Source organism: Atractosteus spatula, chromosome 13 (genome assembly GCF_055471065.1).
Source record: "Atractosteus spatula isolate fAtrSpa1 chromosome 13, fAtrSpa1.hap1, whole genome shotgun sequence".
Lineage (NCBI taxonomy): Eukaryota > Metazoa > Chordata > Actinopteri > Semionotiformes > Lepisosteidae > Atractosteus > Atractosteus spatula.
Genome location: NC_142718.1, coordinates 37,248,454 through 37,262,749, shown reverse-complemented (window position 1 = coordinate 37,262,749; position 14,296 = coordinate 37,248,454). Strand labels below are relative to the sequence as shown.

At 47.8% G+C, this 14,296-nt stretch overlaps 1 protein-coding gene across 2 annotated transcripts in view; it reads right to left on the bottom strand.

Moving 5' to 3' along the window:
• dgkg (diacylglycerol kinase, gamma) overlaps positions 1 to 4,662 on the bottom strand; it is an 81,106-nt gene extending 76,444 nt beyond the window's left edge. For both annotated transcript variants that reach the window (XM_088930664.1, XM_088930666.1), the window contains exon 1: positions 4,268 to 4,662. The gene's annotated coding sequence lies outside the window, so the exon portion shown is untranslated. The remainder of the gene's footprint in view (positions 1 to 4,267) is intronic.
• Between the last annotated feature and the right edge of the window lie 9,634 nt (positions 4,663 to 14,296).

Genomic DNA, 14,296 nt, shown 5'->3' with positions numbered 1-14,296 from the left:
TGTATATAATATGTTAAACAACGTATTACTACTACATTGTACAGTTTTAATACAGCATTTACGGTATATCCTGACCCTATTTCTTTCCCACTGTGTGTAGAAGATGTTAATGATGTGTCCACATAAACACCGAAGTGTCATCATTTTCAGGCTCTGCGTTTCCCATCTTACATTTATAGTTTATGTTTCCGTTAAGCCTATGCACTTGTCCACATTAAAAGCCATCTGCCAGGTGTTTGCCCAGTCTTGAATTCTGTCTAAATCTTTTCCTTTGCTTCCCCCTCGATACTTGCTAATCCTCGTATTTAGGTACCATCTGTGAGCTCGACTAATTTGCCAGCAGTCTATTGGTATGAATCAAGAAGAGCAGTGGTCCCCACACAGACCCCTGTGGAACTCCCTTGAGTGCTCACACCTCGCCTCTAACCTGTTTCTCTATCCACTGAGCAGTTCTCTGGCCAAATACACACATTACCTTGCATGTCTACAGCCTTAAATTGAATAATTATTCTTTTACGCAGAATTGTATCAAAAGACTTCCGAAAATACCACCACACCTTTGGAAACGTTTAGCTGCAGATCAGCTGCAGGCAGGAAAAGTGTACACAATTTGCAAGTCTTTTGGTAAAGGCTCTTTGATGTAAAGAGAAACTGAAATGCAGGCACAAACTGGTGCTAGCCTTCTTTCAAATGATCCTCTGGGTGGAGATCAGGAGGGGACCCATATACGGAACAGTGCAGGGAGTCTTTGAGCTGGTTCAGGTGTTCTTCACTCTATGCAGTTATGTAGGAAATCCTATGTTCCAGACTGTAGCAGACGAATAGGCAGGTATGGGTCTGGAATGGGGGGATATTATCTTTCAGTGAATCAATGCGTGTGTTTCTATACAGAGCATCCTTTCACGATGAGCACCATGTCACAGCACTTCAAAATGAGCTGTGACAGTGTGTTACAAGTAAGATAAAATATCTTAATCTGATCAGTCGTGTGGGACTGAAGTACGCTGGGTGCTATTTTTAAACCTTCAGTAAGAATCGAGGTTAATTTACATATCACTCTCCTATTCATGTTTCTCAAGAGAGGAAATCAGGGGATGTGAGATGACATCTTCAGCAATTCAGAGTCCCGAACAAAGAAGACAATGACGAGGCCGGGCTCCGTCATCCAAAATGACAAATGAGACACAAGAGGGAACTCCAGTTAAGTGCATTAAAACTGAGAACAGGAGGCACTTCTTTACACAAGGGGATGTGGGAGTGTGGATCAAGCTACGACGCCATACCCTGGCTTCTTTTCAAAAAGGTCTGAAGGAGAACCTCAGATCAATTAGCTACTGGAAGCCAGTCAGATAGATAGATGAACCGCATCCTGTTTGTGAAAAAATACTGAATGCCCATTTTTCAAACCAATGTGAATTCTTAAGCGATTGACTCTTTTGCTGTTTTACTTATTTCTCTCAATGCATTTTTCAGATGATTAGGGAGTATTCAATACATTCTCGTGAATTATATGAAGGTTTCTGGCACATACGTATGTACTGTATGTCCATCACAAGAGCTGACACCCAGGGTTGACCCCTGAGGTTCAGAAGGACAGAATAAAACATTCTCCCCTGCCAGAGCGTTATGTTCTACAGATTGGTATCGCCCCAATGGAAAATGAATATATAGTGTTATGTTGTGTGTACATATAGCCCATAATATTTATATTTTAACAGCATTTGTTTAAATCCATTCATCATCCTATTATTTCACCAGTAATTAGGGATTTGATTATTTCTCAATATACAAAGCAGGTTTTCGCCAGCATTTCGACCTTCCACATTTATTTGATATTTTATTATTTTGTATCAGATAAATAATGACCCACTCTAGTTCAGGGCTGGTGTGTCACACACAAAACAACAATTATTTTCTCTTTATGCTTTTCTGCTGGATTAAGCACTTTGGGTCTTTTTGTGGACTAACTCTTGAGATACATCTGTCGATCTGATTTAGGCTCAGCAGGTGCACAATTTGAATGGATGCGCATTAAAGGAACTCTCCTGTTGCTTCATGGTCAGAAAACACCTCGCTCACAATCAATGGAAAAAGAAGCTATGTTAACATGACACATTTGAACAGGATGCTGACTCTAAAAACTCATGAGATAGCTGCCACTCTTGAGATCGCTGCTTGTAACGTCCTACGGTAAACTCAACAAAAGTTGAGAACCGCACCAAAACTAGAGAGAGAGAAAAACACAGACTGGGGAAACTGGGATTCTGCCTAATGTACAGAAGGGGCGACTGTTACCTGATCTATGCAGATCTGTGGAGTGGGAATGGCCAGTCTGAACGCCCAGCCAGGCTCATGGGTAAAGAGGAGATACACACCCTGTGGTCAGACCTCCAAAGCACCAGTTCCAGGATGTCTGTGTGACCTCCTTACTGTCCACAGTGCTGATCTCAAGACAGCACCTGTTTCATCCTCACAGTGTCTTGTCTCCAGAACCAGATCTCCCAGCTGCGATGCCCTTCCTCTCTTTCCCCCTGCCCACACTACTGCCAGAGCCCTGCGTGTCCTCCTTGTCCACTGGACGGGGGGCTGTTTCTGCCAAACACTCTGCTCGCACCCCGACCGGCAGACCTGAGCTGCTTCCACTCAGCTAAAAACTGGGCATGCTGTTCAAGAAGAAGTTTCATTTCTCTGTGATACCGCAGTTGGCAATTTAACTTCCTCACAAAAAGCACCTTCCCTACAATAGGAAATGCAAAAAGAAAAACAAAATGCGCTCAACACACAAAACAATCCCTGTGAGAAATGATTTTGCAATCATCGTTGTTTCTCTTAGCTCGGAATCAACCACACACAGCTTTGTGGGGACCGCAATGAACTGCGATGAGTTCTGGGAAAGCGGCGATACGGTTCAGAGTAAGAGAGGTGCTACAGAGTGGTCAGCTTGCCCTTAGGGCTCACTGCTGCCTCTGTCTGAGGAGGGGAGACCGACTGTCCCTCAATCAGTCAGGTTCTTTTTTTTAAAGTCTGTATTTGCGCTGTCTGGAGGAGTAGTGCTCACGCTGCTGTAAAAACCGCTTTTAACTCCGGTTAACTCCGGGAGCGTGACCTGCAGTATCTCCGGCAGCTGAACCCTCTTCCGAGCACGAAGGCAGAAGCCGAGCGGCTTTTGAGAATCACATTCTACCATGTTTTCATTCAGTCAGAATTTCACACAAAGATTTACCGGATCGGGGCGCGTTTCTTTCCCACGAAGCGCATCGTGCGCGACGGGTTGCTCATCAGCTTCTCCTGTAACTCGGGTTTGAGGGACGACGCCTTGTAGGACTGGGGCTGACTTCTGGGTAAACAGACCGCGGGACGGGCCAGTGCACTTAACTACAGGATCCAGATGTGCCCGTCACGGTCAGACCAAAGGGGCTTTTCAAAAACCAAGTCTCTAATTTGTTATTTTGTGTGCAACATAAATACGAGCAGCCCGCAAAGACAGATGGGCATCTGTGTTTATTTTAGAACAAGCCGGATCATCGCCCATTGACTCTAAATCAATGCCACTCCACCGTCCCGTTTGTTGCCATCATAACCGTATACCCGTACAGCGTATACTCAATTAGCTTTGTTTGCAAGGAGGGGGCCCAAACATTAAAGTTAATTCAGCTGAGCCGCGCGTGCCTTTGAGGGGAGACAGCAGAGTTTGGGGCTCTTGATGGGTGTGTGCGCAAGCAGAGAAAATGCCATTTTCGGTAACATGACGGATTAAAGGTTTTGCAAACGTTCTCTTTATAACCGTTTTGCAAAGGAATGTATCAATACCATATTGACAGAGTGCATTAGTCGTGATAACAACCGACCTCTTCCACGGACTATCAGCAACAAACCCCTCATCCTGAACGATACCCTTCACCTTAGAGTTAGGAGCGTGTTATTATATTATAACCCCTGTATGCAACATCATCAATAACATACGAGCAGACGATTCACAGACAGTCCTAACAATGTTGTGTGACACCTGAACGAAAGCGGGACCCCATCTTCTTCCCCGCGCGTCGAACTGCGAGTGTTTTCTCCGACACACCAGCGATAAGAACGAGAGAAACACAGGCGGGACTTGACAGAAGGAGCCGCGCACAGCGCACGACAGCCCTCCGGGGATCGGGGAACCCGGCTCGCCGTGCCTGTGTGTGTGTGTGCTGGACGGGGAGGGGTGGGGGGGATGATGCTGAGGGAGCAGCCGGGCTGATCAATGGGGAGAGCGGTCCACGCGCCTTACCTCCGCCCGCCGGTGTGCCGCGCGCTGCAGCTACAGCCCCCCGTCCGGCCGGACCAGCGTCAGGGAGCTCGCGCCGCCTGGGCGCATCGCCGGGCACAGTCAGCCGGTAACGGGGAGACGTCCTGCTTACGGAGCGGGCTTCATTGAGGAGGAGGAGGATGAAAACGGGTAGCAGCAGGAGTGCCGGCAGCTGAAACAGACTCGGCAGACCCGGTCCTGTTGGCGGCGGTAATATCTCCCCTCAGGCACCACTTAACAGAGGCATTTCTAGGTTCCCTTTACGCCTCCTCCCTCCTGAATATTCCTCTCCAGATTCCTCGTTCTCTTCCCCCTTTTCGTCGTCGCTCTCTCTGCAAGGCTAGATGCCCGTGCACTCCTGCTGACAGCCTGATCGCACAGACCTCGCTCACACACTCTTTCTCTCCCCCCCTCCCCGCGCGTCTCTCTCTCTCATCGGCGCTGCTATGTCACACAGCACTGTTCTTACGGCCGGCCCTCCCCTCACTAACCGCCAGCGCTCTTGTCTTTTTCTCACCCCCGCCCCCCCGTACGAGCTCTCTCTGCATCCTGTGCGCTTCTGCAGCAGCTCTCTCACTCCGCGCTCTCAGAGCGGTATCGCCGCCGTCGTCACTGAGGAAAACGGCTCCACTCACGCGTTGCTCCTCCGATCTCTTGAGAAGCGGCTGGATAGAGAAGAAACGAAGACAAAAATGCCCCCCACATCGGGATGTGTGCCACTGTTCAGCGCAAGTCCCCCGCCCACCCCCCCTCCTCTCCTCCTCACACACCTGCTTGACCCAGTTATTGGGCAGTTGCTCCAGGCCCGGACGAGCCCTGTACGGCGGGTCGCAGGCTGGAGTCCCGGCGCAGCTCAGTCCGGACTGACGTCACGCAGCAGTACGGCGCGTTCCGAGCCGGAGAGAGGCCACGAGGTGTCCACGTTCTCCCAGTTGTGCGATATTGTTCTCACCTTAGCTGTTGTGTGATATCGTGTCCTGTGATTATCACCCTCATACTTCCTTCCTTCCTGAAGGACGAAGTGGGGTGAGGTGGGGCAGTTAGAGAACGGGGACGTCCCGCAATATGGAAACGGCTGAAGCGACTCCGTTATTGCGTATAAAAGCGTGCGCAGCCACGCCACTCAAGCCGACAAATGCAACGCCCTTAAAAAGACGGAGACGAAACAATGCCAGAAGCGGCAAACCTGCACTTGAAACAGCTGAAGGTGACGGAATTTCACCCGGGGTTGGATTTCACACTCGTTGGATTCAAATGAACAGTTAAGCCACTGCAAGGAAAGTTGAGCGTGAAATATTATTTGAAACCCAATGATCTTGCAAAGTAGTTACGCGATGGTTAGGCTGCCTGACAATTTGTGTTAAAACGAAAAACAAACGCAGAAATGTGTCGAAGTTCTATCTTTTGGTTCAACTGGTTTATTACCCATAAAAATGAAAAAAAAAAACCAAATGCAAGCAATTTCCCACTTTTTTTCTTTGACCAAAAAAACACAATGAGACTAAATATACAGTATATAGTTTCCGACTGAAATGCCTACTGCCCTGGCGAATCTCCTCAGAGAAAACGCCAGTATTTCAGAAGAAGACCTCGGGCGTACTGTATATCCGAGGTGCCTGGTGCGTGTGGTTGCTGGTCTCCTTATCTTTGAAATCCAGCTAGCGCGCTGTCACTCACGAACCACAATTACATCGCAAACTCGGTGCGCTCGCACCGCACCGCCAGCAGAATGGAAGCTCTTGGCTGGGGCTCACACAGGGCTCTTTTGTTATGATTATATCACCGTGCAGGAAAGACTCATTCTCCCCTGTTTACACTGCCTCGGTGCGCCTTCAAAGCCCTCTGCAGTGCGAGCTATTTTTACGGCTGGTCGGCGTGGGCGCGCAGCTGAGGGCGGCGGCAGGTTCCAACCGTCCCAGCGCTCGTGGCCGTTTGTTCTCAGAATAGAATGCTGTGAAATGTCAAAGGTCACAGGTGAGGCCCCCGGGGTGTGCCTCCAGCGCTGCCTGATCGCAGGACAGCAGCCCCCTCTGGCTGGCTGTGGCTGAGGCACCTGCGAGCTGTGCTTGCTGTCTCTCCATGCTGGGAGCTGACCCGTCTTCCTCTAGTGGGCAACCTGTGGAACAAGGGTCACACGGACCCATTGACCCTGCCCGGTTACTTTGACCCGATGATCAGACCAAGTTCGGGGCAAGAATTGATGCCAGCCTAAGTCTGTGTCTCACTCCCAAACACTCCTGCCAGTTTCCACAGGGGTCAGAGGTCTCTGTTCCCCCACTCTGCCGCACCCCTCCCCTGCTCTCTTCCCCTCTGCGATTCTCAGACTCACTCCCTCTCCGCCTCTCTCTCTTTCCATTCTCTCCACGCTTCCTTCGCTTCGTCTCTCCCTCTTTTGCCCCCTCCCGTTGTGTCTCTGCGGCAGGGGTGCCCCTGGGCGATAGCCCACACTCTGCCCTCTCCCTTGCCTGATCAAAATAGATGCTGCAGGAAATGACATAGTCATTTTTAAAAACGCCTGGACTGTTACTGCACTGCATGAGGAAATGAAGTGGAAAAGAGGAAGCGCTGAGGAAAAGCAGCCTGTCAAACTGATGTGGGGAGCAGAGAGACAGGGTGTATTTTTAAACCCTGGACTGAAACAAGTGTCTTTGCTGATCTCCTGCAGGGCTGTCCCAGCGCTGACTGCTCACTGCTCACTGGTCTGCCCTGTTCGTACTGTTCATAAACACCTGCGCAAATATCACCCCTCACTCCCTCAGCGAAAAAGCTTTCCTCTGCAATTGAAAACATGCATGCACCACAAGTGTCTTACAGCTTTCTACACAGAAGCATCTTACACCTCACATTGTAGCCCGTTCCAATAGCAGCTGCTGAAAACATTGCAAACATGATCATCGACTGGCCAGATCATGCACAGAAAGGCATTTTGTGCTGAGCTTCCCTGACACAAATGTTTCTATCACGGACCCCTGCCTTTCACAATTAACAAAAGCCTGAGCAATCGCTGTACCTGTGTGATTTCCTTTAGTGCCTCTGCTGCAAAACCGCAGGTTCTGGTGACATTAGACAAGGAGAAAGGGGGGCTCTCAAGGGCAGGGGTGAGCAGCTCGCCTGCAGAGCCTCTCTCTGGTGATGCTGCCCATTAATAGAAAGTCTTAATCACGGGGACACATGGCCTGGCGGCAGGGATCCCTGCAGTCTGCCACACTGACAGAGCTGCCCAGGCTCGCATGGAGAACGTCTCAATGAGACAGCTAAGGTCACTCCTCTGTTGATAGACGGCGCTGGTCCTGAGCCCAGGCACGCCCACCCTGGACACCTCCTTCCAGCTGTCCGCCCAGCTACTGCCTCAGACTGCCCTGACGTTCACCCCGGCAGAGTCACCTGCACCGCGGTGTGATGAGAGGGTACCGGCGGCAGTGGAAAAGCCGGGAGGTTTGTCTCTGAGTTTGAGTTGCACCTGTGGTCCAGTTGCATTGGCGATGTTTAGTATTAGGACAGGCCTGACAGAAAGGCGCAGCTGGGGATCAGGGTGAGGACATCAAGCAAGCTGCTCTGAGCAGGCTGGGTTAGCGAGGCACTAGAAAATGAGAAAGGCAGTTTTGTGCATGTTCGGCTGCCGCCTCTGGATTGTCCTCTGTCGTCTTTGTTGGTCTCTTGGTGAGCTGCAGAGCGCAGGGCACAGGGGCCAAGACAGGACAGGGAAATTGCACGCACCCAAGATATAAACGTCTTTCTGCTGAGTGATGGACACATCGACATGCTGCCCAACCCCTTCCCCTCACCCCCCAGTGTGTGTGTTGGGGGAGATTCAAGTGTGGGGTACGTCACAATGTCCTAATATCCCTGGGCAAACACAGCTGTGGTGTATGAATGCTTGGATCAGCTCTGCTCTAAAGAGTCAGCTCTTTAAAGCTTTCAGCAATTAACTTTCCTTTTAGCCCAGGAATCTCTTCTCTCTCCTGATTCCAGGCAAGCAATATGTTCTTTATGTAATATTGTGACCAAATTTATGTCGCACATGTTGGTATCACTCTAACAGATTGACAGGCTCTTAACATGCCAGGAGGGATGCTATTGTCAATGTGTCCTGTATCATATTTCCTGACGAAAAGAAAAGACATACCCAATGTCAAACAATATTTCCCCTACTGACAGGTGCTATTACTTTTACAGGGTCAGCACCGCTAACATTACACCTTGTGGCTCATGGACACATTCAGGTGAACATGTTCATTTTGCACCCAGCGACCCACCAGGGGGCGCACAAGAGAAACCACTTCAGAGACAAAGTACACATAAGACTGTCACCTGCGACCGAATCTGACCGACAGCGGCAAGGGAATAATGAAAAGACAGAGACAAAATCATGGAGTGGACACTTGGGAAATGAAAGTCATCACTGATACTGTAGGTCCAAAGTAGGAGGAACACTGGTAGCAGAAACATATATATGTCAGTGTTACACATCACATGGGTGCTCGTGAGATTCCCCAGGACCTTACACAGGAAAGGGAGCGGGTTGTTCACGTAGACAAGACAAAGTGGGGAAGAAATGAAAAAGCTAACAGAAAGGTTGGATACATAGCAAAAAGTGTGGAAATCACAGTATACTATATGCATTTTTTGAAGGCCTCATCTAAAGTACTGTGTTCATTTCTGGTCACCGTACCACATAAAGGATGCCTTTAGTAGTGTTCAAGGGAGAGCAATAGGAATGATTCCTGGCCTCAGGGGACAGTTGCAGTGTACTGACAGGTTGAGGGAGTCGAGTCACAGGAGACTGTGAGGGCACTTGGTGCCAGCGTACAGAATCATAAGGGGCAGAGTCCGGTTCAGTCTTGAGGACTGATTCGGGCTCAATAATACAAGGACCCAGGGTCACAACTTATCGTAATGGACTTATGGAACTTGTGGACCTTAATGGGAGAGCTAGACCAAATTCTAGATTCACTTGACAAAAGAGCAAGATAGCCCATCCTGTTTCTGCACATTTCTTATATTCTTATACTATAAACATGGGTTCACGTGCAGATCCATATTGTACACGGCACCTGGAGGACAATTCCTAACTGATATAGTGGCAGCCAACGGCTTTGAAAAGGTGCTTTGTGTGGTGAAGCCTGCTGGGAGCGTGCAATCGTTTTGCTTCAAATCCAAGCTCTCTGGCCTTTCTTCATCTCCCGATCTGTACACCCCTCCTCCTGACGAGGGAGGCTGCCCAGGGAGTGTTTCCTCTGCAGCTGCACACCTCGGTTTATCGCTCCGGCTGTTTCTGCTTCTGATAAATCGAACCCAAACTGTCTGTCTGATGCAGGTCAGCAACGTCTTTGTCCCCCAGATTCTTCATTAAAAGTGTGCTTGCCTTTTCTCTTTCTCAAGCAGCGACCTCAATGGACGGAAAAAAACATCTTGAGATAAGTCAAGTGCTTGTTTTGAAAAAAACAAACTTTGTTTTCTCAGCATGCAATTGACATTGTGCATATAGAGCCCAGATCTCATTTTGTATGTCTTTGTGTGCATGCCCATTGTCTGGGGAAACGCATGTGTCTCCTTTTGCAAAGGCAGAAACATTATGAATACAGCCAATAATTAGATCCATATCCGGCTCATTGAAATAGCACAGACAGTAGTCCTCCTGCAAATGATTCAGAGTGCAGCTCTGAGAAGTCAGGGCCTGTAATTACTGCTGTAGAGGGTGAGCTGGCAGACAACGCACCCACACAGAGGCCTGCTCTCTGCCACATGAAAGGAGTCAGGCTCACGGCACCCATGAGTCTCTCTGGAAGAGGTGAGCAAGACGTCTGAATTCCAGGCTCCAGGCTACATTACACTGAGCGGCTCAATGTGCCCTGAGATGGGAGCCTTCACCTTTCTTATAGGCACCCACGTCATCTATCACCTCCTTTCGAGACAGACAGAGGGATAACTTAGACCACTAACTCGCACACTTTTCCCAGAATCCTGCTGGACCTTTGAAGTCTGAGCTTGTCGTTTGACCAGTTTTTGGACAGACTCCTTCCCTTTGTGTTGCTTTTCTGCCACTCTCCAGCCTTTGCCCATGTACTGTACTCATCCCACCTGTGCACAGTCTCCTCCATGTAGCCCTGGGCTCTGCACACAGCCACAGCACTCTACAGATTTCTGAAATTTTCCACACACTTTGACATTCAGACATAATTATAGTTAACTACGGCTCAATTAAACAGGAGCCTCGCCTTGCACTGAGTGCTTCTTGTGCACATCTGCTCTGTGTACAACAGCTCCTCCATTCAGGAGAAGGACTGTGTGACCGCGCTGGCTGTCCCATCAGGCACTGCAGGAGCCTGACTCCGGCTCTGACAGAGGGCACCATCTCTTTGTGCCGTTACACGAGCCGCAGGCGGTAGAGCTGAGCCTAATGCAAACGGGAGAATTGTGCACAGACGATCAGCGAACACGACGACTCTGCACCTGAACTTGCAGAAAGTATGACGAAAACCTTAAGCAAAGCTAGTGTTACCAGCAAAAATAACATTTACTTATGAGAGCTTTTCAGGAAGATCAAAGCGCTGTACAATAGCTCACACATGATACACAAAACAGGAGTGAAGAGAAAGAGAAAAAAAGCACAACAAATAAATCCATTTAAGCCCACAGCAAAACAAATTATACGATAGATAGAATCAATGTGTTTGCAAGTCTCAGGAGTCGCTACAGCCTGCAATTACATAGCTATGACACTTGCAATTACTGTACATACAGTACATATTACATACAGATACATAACACAACAGAGGAATGACAGCATAAAATACAAAACAAAATGCCTTAGATAAACCCATAGTCTTTTTTCAGCCTAGCATGACTTTTAATGCTCGCCTCATTGCAATGCTATTAATGACATTGGAGCTGTGCAGAGATCCTTTCAGTGGTTTACAACACCTTACACACAACCCTCTGTTATACCGGCACAGCCGCTCCTGCTGAGTCTACCCCTGAGGAGTTTATTAAGTATGTGTCATGAACAGATAATTACTCCAAGGTGCAGAATAATTAGATTTCAGCTCAAAAGGAAATTGCACCAGTGCAGGCATAATTCTATCTAAATTTCCAACAAAAAAATGTTATGTCCAAATCCATGTAGGGGAGCTGAAAGAGCAACACACACACATACTGACAGTATAGAAATAGAAATAATATATGCTGATTATTGTATTCTCATACAAAACTGCCTTTTCCAATCTAAAAGGTTATAAAAGAATGAGATAAGATTTAATGCTATTTAGATGTCTGAAGTCTGGAGCTCATTGAACATTGAAGAGATTTTGTGATTTCAATACAGCCACAAGCCCCCGGCTATATTGTTCAAATCCTGCAGCTCTTAGACCTTAAATGAGCTGTTTTCAGTCTGATTAATACACAGCTTGTCTGCCTCCCCCTTGTTCTGGGACTGGGAAACAGTCGCTCGCTCAGGGCGCAGTTCAGACTCCGCACCACTTGGTGTCGCTGTTTGGAGCCCAATGTTCCCCGAAAGGATACTGTCGGGCAGGACAGGTGTCACTCAGCCAGCGGTCACTCTTGGCGGCTCTTCTACACAGCAGGAGGACAGAGCTGGCTATCCCATCATGCCCTGCAGGTGGGCATCACCTCCTTTTGACATTACACAAGCTGTAATAATAATAATAATAATCCCTTACACTTATATAGCGCTTTTCTGGACACTCCACTCAAAGCGCTTTACAGGTAATGGGGATCCCCTCTATCACCACCAATGTGCAGCCCCACCTGGATGATGCAACAGCAGCCAGAGTGCACCAGAATGCTCACCGCACATCAGCTATCAGTAGGGATGAAGCCAATTCATAGATGGGGATTATTAGGAGGCCATGATTGGTGAGAGCCAATGGGAAATTTGGCCAGGACGCCGGGGTTACACCCCTACTCTTTTTGAGAAACGCCCTGGGATTTTTAATGACCAGAGAGTCAGGACCTCGCTCTTCCATCTCATCCAAAGGACAGCGCCTGTTTACAGTATAGTGTCCCCGTCACTATACTGGGGCATTAGGACCCACATGGACTGCAGGGTGAACACTCCCTGCTGGCCCCACTAACACCTCTTCCAGCAGCAACCTTAGTTTTTCCCAGGAGGTCTCCCATCCAGGTACTGGCCAGGATCACACCTACGTAGCTTCAGTGGGCTGCCAGTTGTGAGTTGCAGAGTGTTATGGCTGCTGGCTGTAGGTGGAAGAGCTTACAGAATCAGAGAATCCAAACAGGGCTGGGGTTATCAAATGAAAAAAAAAAAAGAAAATTGTGTCATAATATTAAATTTTAAGACGAGTGAGAGATTAATGTGCTAGGAAGATACTTTGAGCAAGTGTAAATGTGTGTTCAAATTAGCACACCTCCTCCCCTTTCCAGTCACTGTAAGTCGAGCAACAGGGGGCTGTTAATAAGGAGTGGGGTGTCTGTGCTGTGTTCAGGGAGCTGCTGCACCATTCCTTAGCTGAAACTGGATGTCCAGGGGAGTGCAGGCTCTGAGGGCTGGCCTGTCTCCCAGCACTGCAGAGTCAACATCCTGTCACATCTCGCGCTGTTTGTTTTGAGGGCTGCCCGCGCTCAGGGTCATTATTTCTCCTCACTCGGTGTGTTTGTATAAAGCCATTGACGGCTTATTGAAAGGTCCCGCTCGGGCGGTGGAAAGTTAAACAGCGCGAAGCACGTCCGAGCCGGAGAGGAGGGGGGAGGGGGAGAGATTAGGGGCAGCGGTGAGTGCGAGGCGAAAACGAGCCGCTGGCCGTGCCTGGAGAGGGGCTCGGCTCCTCGGAGAAGAAACAGCCCCGGCCGACACAGTGGGAAAGCAGGGCCCGCCAGCGCAGAGACTGGAGAAGCGTCGGAAAGGAGCTGAAAACTGCTAATTAAACTGTTGCGCAGACCTCTTGTGTTAAGCTTAAAAGAACAGAAAGGCAGTTCGAGACGCAGGTTTTTAATTACAAGCCTTGCAGGAAAACAGGCAGGCTGGGGAGCTGCAATTTAGAGTGTGATTATACATGTATCAGGCACTGCGGAGAAGCTCTTTTTAGGAACCTAGAGCACCATTTAACATTATATTGTTGCTACAGCTAACATAGACGATGAAGACTCAGACTGTTGCTAAAACTATCTATTAAAATGTATATATAGCAGCCTTTTCTATAATCAGAGGTTTTTCGCAGTAGATACAGTACGTTATTTATGCTGAGGTACCTCGGTTCAAATTTTATTTCTGCTTGATCTTTTGCAGATTCCAGAGCCTGACTGTGCAGTAGGTAATGGGAGGCTTCTGGACATTTTGCCCAACATGACAGTATTTGTGTGTTACGAAATACAAAAGTTTGCAGCTCAGGTTGTTTTGTGTATATTATATCTTTTTTAAGTAGGTACCCACATTTTAAAATCAGTGTTTGTCTTCTGTTAATTGACAATGTATCACTGTAATTTGAATCGACTCTTGAAGATTAAGTCATTAATGCTGCTCAACTGTTCTCTGGCTTGATCAGTGGAAAAGAAGTGTTATTCATTCGCAGTGCACGGTAATTAAGCAGCAATGTCAATTTAGAAAATGTGTAACATGTAATTTATACATCTATATTGTTTAATTGAACAGCTGTTTGAAAATGCCAACCTCTCCAAGCCTCCTGAGGTCTATGGGACCAGATGAGTACTCTACTTCTCATGAAACTGCACATGAATAGGTGGAAGCAATTAATTCCAAAAGATACATATATATATTGACAAAGTACTATTTCATATACTCAGATTCTAAAATGTCTTTAAAAGGATATTACAGTGCGTGTTTACCGTCTTAATTTCTTTTTCCTTTTCTGTATTGGTTAATTCTATCTCTTGTTCATTCAATATTTCTGTTAATCGGAACTCTATACTTAAAATTAAAATTTTCTACTACTGTACATTGTGGAAATCCATTATTAATGACATATTACTATGATTTGTGGGTGGGCCAATTGTTTACTTTATCCAGGCAGAAGT